Source organism: Pinus tabuliformis, chromosome 9, assembly GCF_031772625.1.
Source record: "Pinus tabuliformis cultivar Carrire ecotype Pingquan chromosome 9, CPIR1, whole genome shotgun sequence".
NCBI classification, from domain to species: Eukaryota; Viridiplantae; Streptophyta; class Pinopsida; order Pinales; family Pinaceae; genus Pinus; species Pinus tabuliformis.
In genome coordinates this window covers 592,129,396-592,142,840 of record NC_142307.1, presented here as the reverse complement: position 1 = coordinate 592,142,840, position 13,445 = coordinate 592,129,396, and positions in this window count along the sequence as shown.

Sequence of the window (13,445 nt, the reverse complement as noted above, 5' to 3'; positions counted from 1 at the left end):
CTCTTGTCTATTGTTCATATCCAGTGTTGCCACTTCTGCAATGTTTATTTCATTTATTGGTCTGTAATAGTATTCTGAATTAGAAGATTGGTTTTCTCGTTCATCGAATAGCAACAAATCATTTTGTAGCTTTGCTGGCATATTCCTCTTGTTAATGAGAAATTTTCTTCTTCCCAGGCAATTTTTGGTCAATTTACAATTATTTAATTGTTGGTTTTGTCTCTTGCATAGAGTCTCTACGCCTGCTCGCAACTTTGAATCTACCCTATCGAATCTGAAAAATGACTGAAATAATAATCCTAACGCCCTCAGAATCCTATAATACAAATTTCATTATTTTTTTCCTTTTTATAAATAGATGTCAACTATATTTTAAAGATAAATCACAATATTTATTTCGAAAGGTCAACTAAATCTTTATGATGTCATTAATCTGAAAAATTCATTCTACAATATAACATCTCAAATCCAACCATTTAAATTTCATTATTTATATTATATTTCATAATAATACAATCATCAATTAAATTTACTAAAAAACTATAAATTTTATTATCTGAATTAAATCTAATTCTCTCAGATATAAATTGCTAAATAATGGTTTCAAGGGCAAGGAAATGAAGAGATTCCCAATTATGTAAAGCATTAATGATTCTGGATTAGATGATGCAAGATTATCAGATGATTTTTCTGATCAAATCTAGTTGTTGTCAGGCAAAAGTAATGGTTAACTGAAAGTTCATTATACCACTTTCTTTGTGTGATCTTTTGTGTTATCCTTTCCTCATCCTATGGTTGAGGAAAATATTAATGTCCTTGACTGGCATGTGGTAACAATCATTCAGGTGGAAGACTCAACATCTTCAGGCGTTGAGAAATTACATCATCACATTTCTTTATCTGCTGCTTGGCTCTAGTAACTCCTACAAACATTATATTATTGGACTCTGGTTTAGGTTATTATTGCCATATTTAGCTTTTTTCCTACTCTACTTAATAATGAGTTCTCTCAAAAACTTATTATGAGATAAGACTGTCTGGTCATTTGATTTCTATATTTAGCCTTTTTCCTATACCTTTGGCCATTATCTCTTGTCTATTGTTCATATCCAGTGTTGCCACTTCTGCAATGTTTATTTCATTTATTGGTCTGTAATAGTATTCTGAATTAGAAGATTGGTTTTCTCGTTCATCGAACAACAACAAATCATTTTGTAGCTTTGCTGGCATATTCCTCTTGTTAATGAGAAATTTTCTTCTTCCCAGGCAATTTTTGGTCAATTTACAATTATTTAATTGTTGGTTTTGTCTCTTGCATAGAGTCTCTACACCTGCTCGCAACTTTGAATCTCCCCTATCGAATCTGAAAAATTACTAAAATAATAATCCTAACGCCCTCAGAATCCTATAATACAAATTTCATTATTTTTTTCCTTTTTATAAATAGATGTCAACTATATTTTAAAGATAAATTAGAGTATTTATTTCGAAAGGTCAACTAAATCTTTATGATGTCATTAATCTGAAAAATTCATTCTACAATATAACATCTCAAATCCAACCATTTAAATTTCATTCTACAATATAACATCTCAAATCCACTGCAAGCTGCACCCGCTCTGATACGGGTCATACACCATGACCAAAGTTATAGGGGACAATGCATTCGAGCTTAGCATTCCATGGTTCCTTGGTCTGCACCCAATGTACAATGTATACCGCCTTCGGCCATACTTTCCACCATTGTTGGACACATCCAACATTGCAAAACAACTCACACCAGCAAAGCTAAATCTAGACTGCATGGAACATGCCACCACCAATCAGATCATGGACACACAAATCAATAACACTCGCCAGCAAAAGATCCAACTATATCGGGTTGGCAAAGCTGGCCAACTCCTTCACCAAGGCAAGTGGTTCACTAGGGACCAAGTTCAGTAGAAGTTTTCCCATCTCATGAAGGCACTCAATGCAATGGGGACCATTGCTTCCTAAGGGGGGAGGAATGATCTAGGTGGATATTGGTGGCCACCCGCCTATTCCACTTGGACCCCTAACACTGTCTCTTTCAGTTTTTCGGTTTCCTTTATTGTAGCACAATTTACTATTTTTGGCAGTTTTTCGGGTCCTAAACTTCCGGAGCCCTTTTGAGGCCCTAAACGGCGTTTTTAGGGAAAACGAGGAAACCAAAAACACCCTAAATTCGCTTGCCAATTTGTTATTGATCTTCTCTTTGAGATTTTCGAAACAAGGTATTATGATAGCCAAACGGAGATCGTATGCCAAAGTTACAACCCTGGGAAGTTGATGTACCAATTTACCCAAATGGGGCCCACAGTTTTGGCGCTTCATCTCCTAGGGTTAGGTTTTTGGATGTTTACGGTTTTCCATTGTTTCTCAATAATAAATAGGCCTTTGAGCCTCACTGTAAAACGGTTGAGAGGAATGTAGCCGCCACATCTCTTCTCAGAAATAAGCTACCATCGCTCGAGCTATCTTATTTCCATTTTGTTTGTAAGCATAGTTCAGTATTTTTCTATTAATGAAATGAAGTGTTTTTCTGCTGCATCTCTGTATTTATGATTATATCTATAAGTTGTTGCATCCCTCTTTAAGTTCAGATCACTCCTACTCCAAACGGTCTGAGGTGTAGTTGGGGCTTCTTACCAGGGAGATCCCCTAACAATTTGGTGGGTCCAACACCGTCAACACGAGGGTGAGAATAAATCCCACCGAAGTTTCGTGCATGAAACCCTAAGGCTGGCAGGATGCACAACTCTGATACCACTGTAAGATCCCAATGTCAAAAAATTTAAACAGTTCTAACACACTTTAGTGTTATGATTAAAGTAAACTTTCAACAAGAACAAGAACACACAAGGGATTTGAAAAACGCAGCCACTTTATTTAATTAACAACTACAAATAATACATAGAAATCCTTGCCAATGGCATGCAAGGTTGCTCATCAACTGACTCGACCAACTGTACTCTGAAGCACAATTGTGGACCCTGAATGGATCCGCCAAACAAAGGTCTTTGCAACATTTTCATTCTGGGATCAAATTAGAATTGACCTCGCCAAGTTCTCAACAAAGACAAAATAGATAGAGAACTCTAGATGCCCAAATGTTTAGCTCATATTCCCTTTTATAGGCTCGATGGACTCTCTAGAAACCTTTTTTTTGTTGTTATCCCTCAAAAAATGATGGTAAATACCATGGGCAGATTCCATCCATTTTAACCATATCAAGAAAAAAAAATATTACATATAAAGAAACCCTTTTAACCCCACTTGAGTTCAATGTCTCATGTTCATTGGTTGTTTTTTCTAATCCACCCTATGAGTATTCTCTATGAAAGCCAAATACCCACAAATTTGCGTATTAACGCATGATATTTAAGTTTTTGTATCTTTTATCCCACTTTGTCTGGAATTATTTCATGCAATGGAGTTTTTGCTATTTGTGGGAGTCATGTGCTTGCATTCCCTAAGTTGCTTGCTTATTGATTTTCCTGCATTGTTTCATTTTTTCCTTCCTCTATTTGTGCTTTGGATGTTGCAGTAGGTTGCACGTTATTCCTTCCAAATTTGGGATTGGGTCTTTAAGATGGATTCCTAGTAGCTCGTCCCACCACTGTATTGCTAAAGGAGGGGAAGGATGTGATGCAAGGTTCGATTTATGCCACTGTATTGCTAAAGGAGGGAAGGATGTGATGCAAGGTTCGATTTATGGCCATTATTTCCTTTATATTCTAGATATTTATAGAACTTTCTTTCCTTTATTTTATATATATATTAAATTATATTTATATAATGATAAATTAATTTATAAAAATTTAAATTCGTTATTTAGATCTGTTACTTTTTATTAAGGTATTGTTAATATTTCTATGTTTTGATTTTTTTTTGGAATTACACTATACAACTTGAGTGATATTGTAATTTTTCATTATTTAAAATGTCTTTTAAATACATAAATGAATTCGATACCCTCAAAAACTCCTAAAATACTTGGATTATACATACTGCCTAGTTCAAATGATTCACCAAAATAATATACCTAAAAATTAACTAAAAATGTAAAAGAATTAAACTAAAACTTTTATTAATATTCATTATTCTTTTAACCATTATATTTTATTTTAAACTTATATTCATATTAATATTTATTTATTTATTTTTATTTATTTATTTATTTATTTTTAACTTAGGTTCATATTAATATTGTTTTATTATTATTATATTTGAGTTTACATTTTTTTTAGCTTATATTTATATTAATATTTTTTTTTTCTTATTATTGAGGCGAGAGACTCATTCTACAGCGCACTATGAGGGGATGTGTAAGTTTGTCTGTCCATCCGCCCTTTAAAATAAAAATAAAAATAAAATATTATGTTATAAATAGAAAAATAATGTCAACTATAATTTAAAAAATGAATATATTGTAAAGTAATTAAAAGTTAAAAAATGTGTGAATTAGATGTTTAAATACTATACTTTTAAAAAATATTTCATTAAAAGATTTAAATAAACTACTTGAAGATCTATGTTAATTAATTTATGTCGATATCAATTTCATATATATAAAAATAATAAATTCTTATGGTTAAACTTTTTATTTAATCCTATATATAATCTATTTAACATTTAAATATATAATTAAAATAATAAAAATAACACATTATATTTTGTACTCTAAATAAATTTACGCATAAAAAAATTTAATCTTTCTCAACTCATATTAAATTTATACTAAAAAAAATATACCAATTATCTTTAAATTTGCATCATACTCATAAATTACATGAATTCCAAAAGATCTTTTAAATTAATCTTGTGGCAATGAACATGCCTTTATAACTTTACGGCCACTAAAGCTTAGAGAATAATACATTCTATAAGATCTATGAGAGAGCGACTCATGATTATGCTATACGAATTATTGGTTAATGTTTTTAAATTTCATTTTCGGCGGAACCTAAGGACATGAATATTTTGAGCCACTAACGATTTTGTGACAAGAATTATTGGTTTATGTTTTTAAACTTCATTTTCACCGTACCCTAAAGACACTAATATTATTAGTCCCTAGGACTATAGCGTTCGCTACAGTGTTGACTTGCTATTAATTCTTCCGTTGACTGTAAATTTTTAGTCCTTAAACAAAGTTTATTGTCCGTAATTTGACTGGAAAATTTTTTTAACCAAACTTTAGAATTTACCCTCTTATTGCAATCGTCTCTTGCTCGGATGTGATTTTAGCGAGGGTAAGTTATTTTATCCTAAGGTTTTCAGAACAAAGACGGAGCAAGTGATTTTATGCATCGGGCAAGTTATTTTATGCAAAGTTTTTCAAGCGTCTCTTGCCCCGATTTGATTTTAGTGAGCGTAAATTATTTTATCCAAAGGTTTTCAAAACAAAGGTGGAGCAAATGATTTTATGCATCGGACAAATTATTTTATGCAAAGATTTTCAAACTTATCCAACTTACACTTGTCACCGTTGGGTTTATAGTTGTCGCCATCTCTCTTCACTTCATTCCAGATCACTCCATTCCACCACCCTCCTTTCATGTCACTTCATTCCACCGCCCTCCTGCCCCCTCTTGCCCCTCTCCATTCTCCATTCCATTGGAGACAGATTGTTCATCCACTCTTCATTCCAAGATATTAAGGTGTTTCAAGAAGGACTTGCAGAAGCTTGTGGAGAAATTTTTGGGGTTTAAGTGGGGTAGTTCACTTGCAGGATGGAGAAATTATGGGTTCCACTTATGAGATAGCGGTTTTGGCGATTCTGGTGGGTAAAATCGACCATGTTATTGGGTATTGGAGCAACGAAGATTCTGGCGATTCTAGTGGGTAAAAGCTACCATGTTATTGGGTATTGGAGCAACAAAACTCAGCGTTCCGGACAACATCCAAAGATGATTAGAGAATTCCGTTTTGCTATCGATGTCTCTACTAAGGGAAAACTATCTTTTGCTGCCACATAAACTTTTCAATTTGCCTTGAACATATTCATATAGTGAAATGCATTTGAGCCAGGTTCCAGAAGCTGTTCTGCTTGTGGCATCTCACAACCATCATCACAGAGGTCAGAAATTGTTCTTGTTCTCTTCAATGTAGTTTTCTGAGCACTGTAATGGCTGGCAATATTTGTAAATCAGCGCGTGTCTCTAAGATATCCATAAGAATGGGTTCATTTTCAATCGAACAAGTGGTTTTGAGGATTGTCGTTTGGCAATGAGTACCAATTAACATAATTAAATTCAGGAGAAATCCAATAGAAATCCTCCCCAGAAATTTCTCCAGGATTTCAGCCACTTAGCAGATTGTCTATTATTGGAAACTTTGCATGCTACTAATTTATGCCATTAGAGATGGGTAATTTTTTTGTATATGGTACTTAATCCTGTCAGGGTGGTCGATAATTAAATCGTAGATGAAATAACCAAATAACCTATCTAGTGGAGTGGTTGGGCATTTTGCTATACTAGGTGGCAGTAATTTGATATATGGTAATTATAGTTTTTTTAGTGTGAAAAAAAGCGGTATATTGATTGTATTGTCAAAAATATACAAAATAAAAAGTATACAAACTTTTTGATATGTCAACAGTTCAGCATACTGACGGGCATATGAAACTATACCAAAAAACTGAACATAGAGAGAGCAGGCCAGAAAAAACAGACCTATCTGTAGGAGACGTAGGTCCAAAATATTAGCAAAAATGTACAGCATATGCGAGATTCATAAATAGGAGTATAGAGAACTTATCTGTGGACATCACAAAATTTGGAGATGTGTACCCGATATAGAGAAATCTTGAATCTGGCAGGCGCAATTGTCCACATTTATCTGCAGTCTCCATATGCCCGGCGGAGATGTGAGTCCTTGTTTGGACAATAAGTCTGCTCTTCGATTTTTCCTTCTGGGAATATGGGATATGTTGTAGTCCGTCCTGGTGCGCCACCAATCCGTAATCCAGTTTAACCAGCCGGAAAGATGTATATTTCTGATTCGGCTTTTGGATAGAACATGTTCTATGGTGACTTTGGAGTCTCCATATATGTGGAGGTTTTTGATGCCAAGGAAATCAGAAAAAGCAATGAGACCAGCGAGGGCCATAATCTCCGCTTTACTATTTGAACCGGGACCTCCGTTCCAATAGATATCATATGATTGTCCTTCTTCCGGAATAATGTGAATCCCACAGGCACAAATGTTCCTCTGGGCTGCGCCATCAAAATATGCAATTGGATATTCATAGATATCATTATGAATCAGCATCCTTTGTTGTTTGACTGTGGGTTGTTGAGGATGATCGATGGCTTCAAATAATGAAAGGATGGATTCATAGATAGAATAAATCGGGTCCTTTTTGTCTTCAAAAATGATACGGTTCCTCCATTTCCAAATGGTCCAAATAGTAATCAGCGGAAGCGACCTCCACCTGCAGCGCATGTTGCTCCATGAATAAAAAACATCGCAGATGGAAGGGGAGGTGATCATATCGAAACCAAAATGTGAAGCCAAGAGCTGCCAGATCTTTTTGGATTGAGGACATTGGAGAAATATGTGCAAGTTATTTTCTGAATTAATACTACAGAGTGAACAGATAGCAGGCCCGTGCCACTGACGCTTCTGTAGATTATCCCAGGTAAGGTTTTTGTCATAAAAAACCAGCCAAGAGAAAATAATAATTTTTGTTGGGCAGTGGGTTTTCCAAAATGCCTGTGGAAAAGTCTTTTCTCTCGAGTCCCAGTCCGAGTGTAGAATCTGTTGGTATATATGCTTGGCACTTACCACAGAAGAACCGCCCAGTCCTCTCCAACTGATATGGTCATTTTCCATTGTACGGTATATGCCAGCGAAATTTAAGGATCGGGAAACGTCGTTCCATTGTGAAGCCAGATCTCCGGGGATATTTAAATCAACAGCAGATTTCCATATCGGGGACCCGCCGTCCCACCTTTTTATAACACTTGCCCAGAAAAAATATCCTTTGTTGTGCAGATGTCTCAGAAGTGAAGTAGAGATTGGGATCGGCCCGCTCATTCCAGCAAAATCGTCCATGCCGATGATGATCTTGGAACCTGTATGGAAATGCCAAATCAAGTTTTTTCGAACAAAAGGAAACATTTTCTTGAATCCCCTCCAGATGATAGACCCATTGTTGGCACCGAATGTGGATTGTCTGTACCAGTAAGTAATGTCGTGACCATACATATATTTGGCCCTGACAGTTCTGCTCCATAGAGATTCCCCCGTCAGCGCATTCCACATGGTCTTACACAGCAACGCCCTTCGGAAAGACTGTAAATTCATTAATCCCCAACCTCCCATGGATTTTGGGCGGGACAGCTTTTCAAGTCTACAAAGATGTATTTTGGTCTTTTCCTTTTGGCCTCCCCAAATGTAATTTGATATCATGCTGTTTAGACCGTTTATGACAGAAGACGAAATATAGAAAAGAAGTGCCCAGAAAACCATGATTTGGACCAATACGGCCTGGGCAAGAGTGGCACGTCCTCCGATAGACAAACTTCTGGATTCCCATGATGTAATCTTCCTGTAGAAACGGTCGGCAATCCACGACCAGTCAGCAGCTTTGTAGTTTACAGGTTTCAAGTGAAATCCCAGATATTTGAGACCCTCTCCGATAGGCATCGCCTTAATATGAAATAAATCAACGAGGTAAGTGATCACTTCGCCATTCGTATCAGCTACATGGAACTATAGGTCCATGACTGACGTTAGTCGGTCAGGTCCATCAACCAGCTTCGGCGACCCTATGAGGGGAAGGTAAGGGGTAAGAGTTTCCAGTTAACTTTTTTGTTTAATCTGCCGAATAGTTTTCCAAATAGATGGTATTTTAAGTACTTCACTTTCAACCCTTTGTCTTGGAGAACCTTACATTAAGTTCTCAAAATAATTGAATCATAAATTTTTGTGGGCCTAAAAGACGTCAAATTTGTGGATGAAATTCAATCCTATGGTATGAATTACAGATCTCGAAAGTCCACACAAGTAGAATATAACAGAGGCATTCTGGCATAAACCATAGATTCGCGGCTTCTCCTGAAATAAGAAGATAGAGTCACATATATATAGTTTTACGTTGTTGCACATCGTATGGTATTGGGGGCAACCTGTATTTGACAAAACCAGAAAACTAATCTTTCAAGTATATTCCCAGAGTGAACCCCAAAACTACTGCCACAACAATATGTCTGTTATCATCTCATTATGCAACACAATGACAATTATAGTAATATTAGTAAGAACATGGTCATATCAGAGGATATTACTAGAGGCTACTTTTGTGACTTCATATTTTCACTACTGTTTGTAATTTTTAGTCCCTGCCCCTTCGGGGCTGGCAGGGACTATAGTAATCGGTTTTAGTCCATAGCATTACTTTGACACAATAATCAATAAAGATATTTTAATTTAAAGTAAAGTTTTTTGAAATGACACATCAACCAATACAATATTTTTTATTTTAACTAAATTTTCCTGAAGTCTCTTGTGCTTTTAACCAATCAACGAAATCTTCTTCTTATTTGGCCTCAAACCGAGGCATACAGACTCAAAAGTTAGGAAAAATTTGGGAGAAGTACAAGTAATTAAAACAACTTGACACCTGCATGAAGTAATGCTATCTTTGCCTTAGCATTAATTTGCAACATTTAATGTTAAGAAAACTTATGGCATATCTTCTTTGAATGCGAAAGTATATTTTCTGACCACCGCCTTGTAACTGCCACCTACACCTTTCAAGACGATGAGACAAACACTACAACTACACGTTGCATGGTGGTGCCACGAATACTGCAACGGTAATAGGAAGTATGGCTTATAAAAAGCACTATCTCTGCTAGAAATTGCAACGCTTTGTAGTCGACTTTTCTGCAATTTCACCTTGTGCCTTGATTGCTTCTGTGTTGCAGATCAGAGGGGTGCTGGCAGTGGATCCAGAAGCTCCAGATATCACCATCTCTTGTTGTCGATGAGATGCAGACCATCGATGCTTAGCGGCTTCGTTGAGAAGTTCGAAGAGCATCATGTCATCCGAATCGTTTTCCTTCAGAGACAGCACTGAAATTTCAGGATTCCACCAGCAGATTCCTTCGTTGGCATCATGAATAGATGAGGCAGCTGGTTGCAACTCGTCATATTTTAGATGATGAGATCCTGCCGCCTCTATAGGTTCAGCGTCTTACATGCACCTGAACATTTCACTGTTTCAGCGTCTTACATGCACCTGAACATTTCACTGTTAAGAATATAAATGATCCAATGCAAATATTTGTGTTTTCTTTTCTTTCAATGCACAGTGATTATCCAAGAAAAAACAACAGCTTCAATACAATAATCCCGTACGAAAAAGAACAATTGTATCGAATTGTTTCATCACAATAGTTTCAGTATTTTCAATACGCAATAGTTTTCATGCCTTAATTAATTTCTAATACTTTTCATAATCTCAATACTTTTCAATAATGTTAATATTTTACAATAGTTTTAATACTTACATTAGTTCGAACCGTTATACTGCTTATAATATTTTTTTGATAGTCTCAAAACATTTAACAGCCTACATATTGAGTATCACATGTATTTATTATCGCAGCTATTTGTTGTTGCCTAGTTCATCGTTTACGCCAGTTTAATTAGTATCTTTTCTTTCCATGCACATATTCTTGTCATTTGTTGTAATGACAGTATCCAAATTATCTATTGCAAATATTTTTGTTATAATTAATTATATAAAAGATTTCATTGTTATTTATATTACTCTACTTCTAAAAATGAAAATAGAAAGGGAGATTGCTAGTTCAATACCCGGAACATTGATGTCCTTCCAGGACATTTTCTTTCTCCAATAGTTTCTGCGTCCCAAAACAAGCTCTATTTCTATTTCTGCATTTCCTTCAGGTCCCAAAAAACAAGTGATTTAGTTTCTGTAAACAGGGTGCTAGGAGCGAGTTGATTTCTTATACTTGACGCATTTAAAAAACCATTGCTTCTGAGACACCAAAAACTTCTGAGGTACCAACCGTAACAAAACAACAGGATTGTACAAATTAGGGTAGAGAGAAAGCTTTCGACCTTCAATCCGTTCGATCTCCACAGCCAGCAGACTACCGCATATATAAAAAAATAAAAGAGCGGAGCAGAGAGTTCTTTCAGCATTTTAGCACATCATCTGTTGTAGACTGATAGAACAGACCTAACCCTCCTATGCTAATCCTCTGGGACTTGCATTTTCATGATTTGGGTTGCAAACAGAAAGCCCATACAGGTCGAACATTAAAAAAATAATACCCAGAGCTTTATAAGCAGCTCAGACCAAGTGGGTGGGGTGCGACCGGAATGCTGGAATGGCTAGAGGGAGGACTAGACGAATCCTGCAAAATCGGTACCCCAGACAGATCAATTGACTACTTCATAGGCGTTTTCCCTCGGTGAATCATGCAAAATCATATTCCAGATGCGAGTTTCGTGCCGTGCCTGGCCTGGCCTGGCCTGGAATTGCTTGAGCTTGAATTCAAACACTTTGACCATTCTGCAACCGAAATCATCATCACGCTTGCGCTCCTGAGTAGCTCTTTGTCCTACCTAACCCTCTTATGCTAATCCTCTCGGACTTGCATTTTCATGATTTGGGTTGCAGCTCAGACTAAGTGGGTGGGGTGCGACCCGAATGCTGGAATGGCCAGAGGGAGGACTAGACGAATCCTGCAAAATTGGTACCCCAGACAGATCAATTGACTACTCCATAGGCGTTTTCCCTCGGTGAATCATGCAAAATCGTATACCAGATGCGAGTTTCGTGCGTAGCCTGGCCTGGCCTGGAATTGCTTGAGCTTGAATTCAAAGACTTTGACCATTCTGCAACCGAAATCATCGTCACGCTAGGAAAGAAAGGCCAAGTTCCTGAAGGAAAGGTAACGTTGGTACGGTGTGGTGACTAATGGATAACTCAAGGACACGTGAAACGCATGCAATCTCCACGTTAGAACACTCGTTGCGCCCAAAACATATATGCCCTGTAACCAAAACTAAATAAATAGCTCTTGTGTTCGTTATGGCTATACTTTATCTACGGCTATTTATTATAGATATTTCTTATCATAGTAAGTCTTTCTTTCTATTTCTTTTTGGGCGTATCAATGCAATATTGTATATTCTTGATAGGTAGACTATTGCGCGTAGTATTAGAGTAGTAGCTGTAGCTCACGTGCACTAAAACTATTATGGCTATAGCTCACGTGCACTAAAACTATTATGGCTATACTTTATCTACGGCTATAATGAGGTTTTCAAATGTGATTAACTACCAGGTATCACACTATTACGGTGTTAAGATTAGACTAAATTTGCTTCAAGCTCGACAGCTGGCTGGCTTCCATTCTTTTATTCCTGCTTAAGTGTGCATTGACTGTGGATTTCAAATTCATTCTTGTGTAGTCTGTTGTCTTTTGCTTCTGTCAGTTTATCGTTTTAGTCTATGGTTTATACTTTACTATATATAATCTGATACATAAACATCCCATGATTGAATCTGCACAGACAGAAGTTGAGGAAACACGATCCCTACTTCTAGAAACTGTGATTACTCATCACGCAGGGGAAATCAATGTACCATGGTCTCCATTGCAGTAGGAAAGCAACACTTCGACGTCAACGCAGGCATTTTCTGGATCATGTCCTCCTTCGAAATCATTACACATTCAGAGTTCAGCTAATTTGGTTCCTGAGTTTACTACGAAGGGTGAAACTTCTGATGCTCCCGTTTTTGAATCAACATCTTTATTGGTAAATGATGAGACTGCAAATAATTATTTGGTGAAGTTTTCAAACAAACCAGATATAGCTAGCTTAGGTTTATCAACTTCTCCAAGTATGTTGCTGCAGTCTTCTATGGATGATTTAATTTCTCCAACTACATTTGGAGACATTCCAAATGAGGGTATAGCTAGGGAAATTGTTCACCTTCCATCTGTTTCATCTAAAGGGTCTCAATTGCATGAAATGTTTCAGACACATGAATCTTTCAATGCTACTGGACCTTTTCCTGCGTCAATTGTGGATGGTGGTGACCCCACTCTTCCTGTCAAAGACATCATTAATAATTATAGCAAATCATTCTGGTCCAGCAGGAGGACTTCATGAGGGATCTTCTTTGAAGACAGTTCCCAATCAACCAAATTCTGTAATAGGCCATGGACCTTAGACTCAGGCAAGTTTCCCCCCATAGGGGGAGCTTTCAGAGGCTCCATATACCGTGTCAATTAAGGCAGTCTCTAAGGCTTGTTGTAGTATAGCTTGTAGGAACTAAATAGGAATTCGAGTTCTCTTTTGACAATTTAAGTCTCAACTTAGTCTCCTTTACGCACAACAGATTCGAGACTCACTTGTTTTCAACA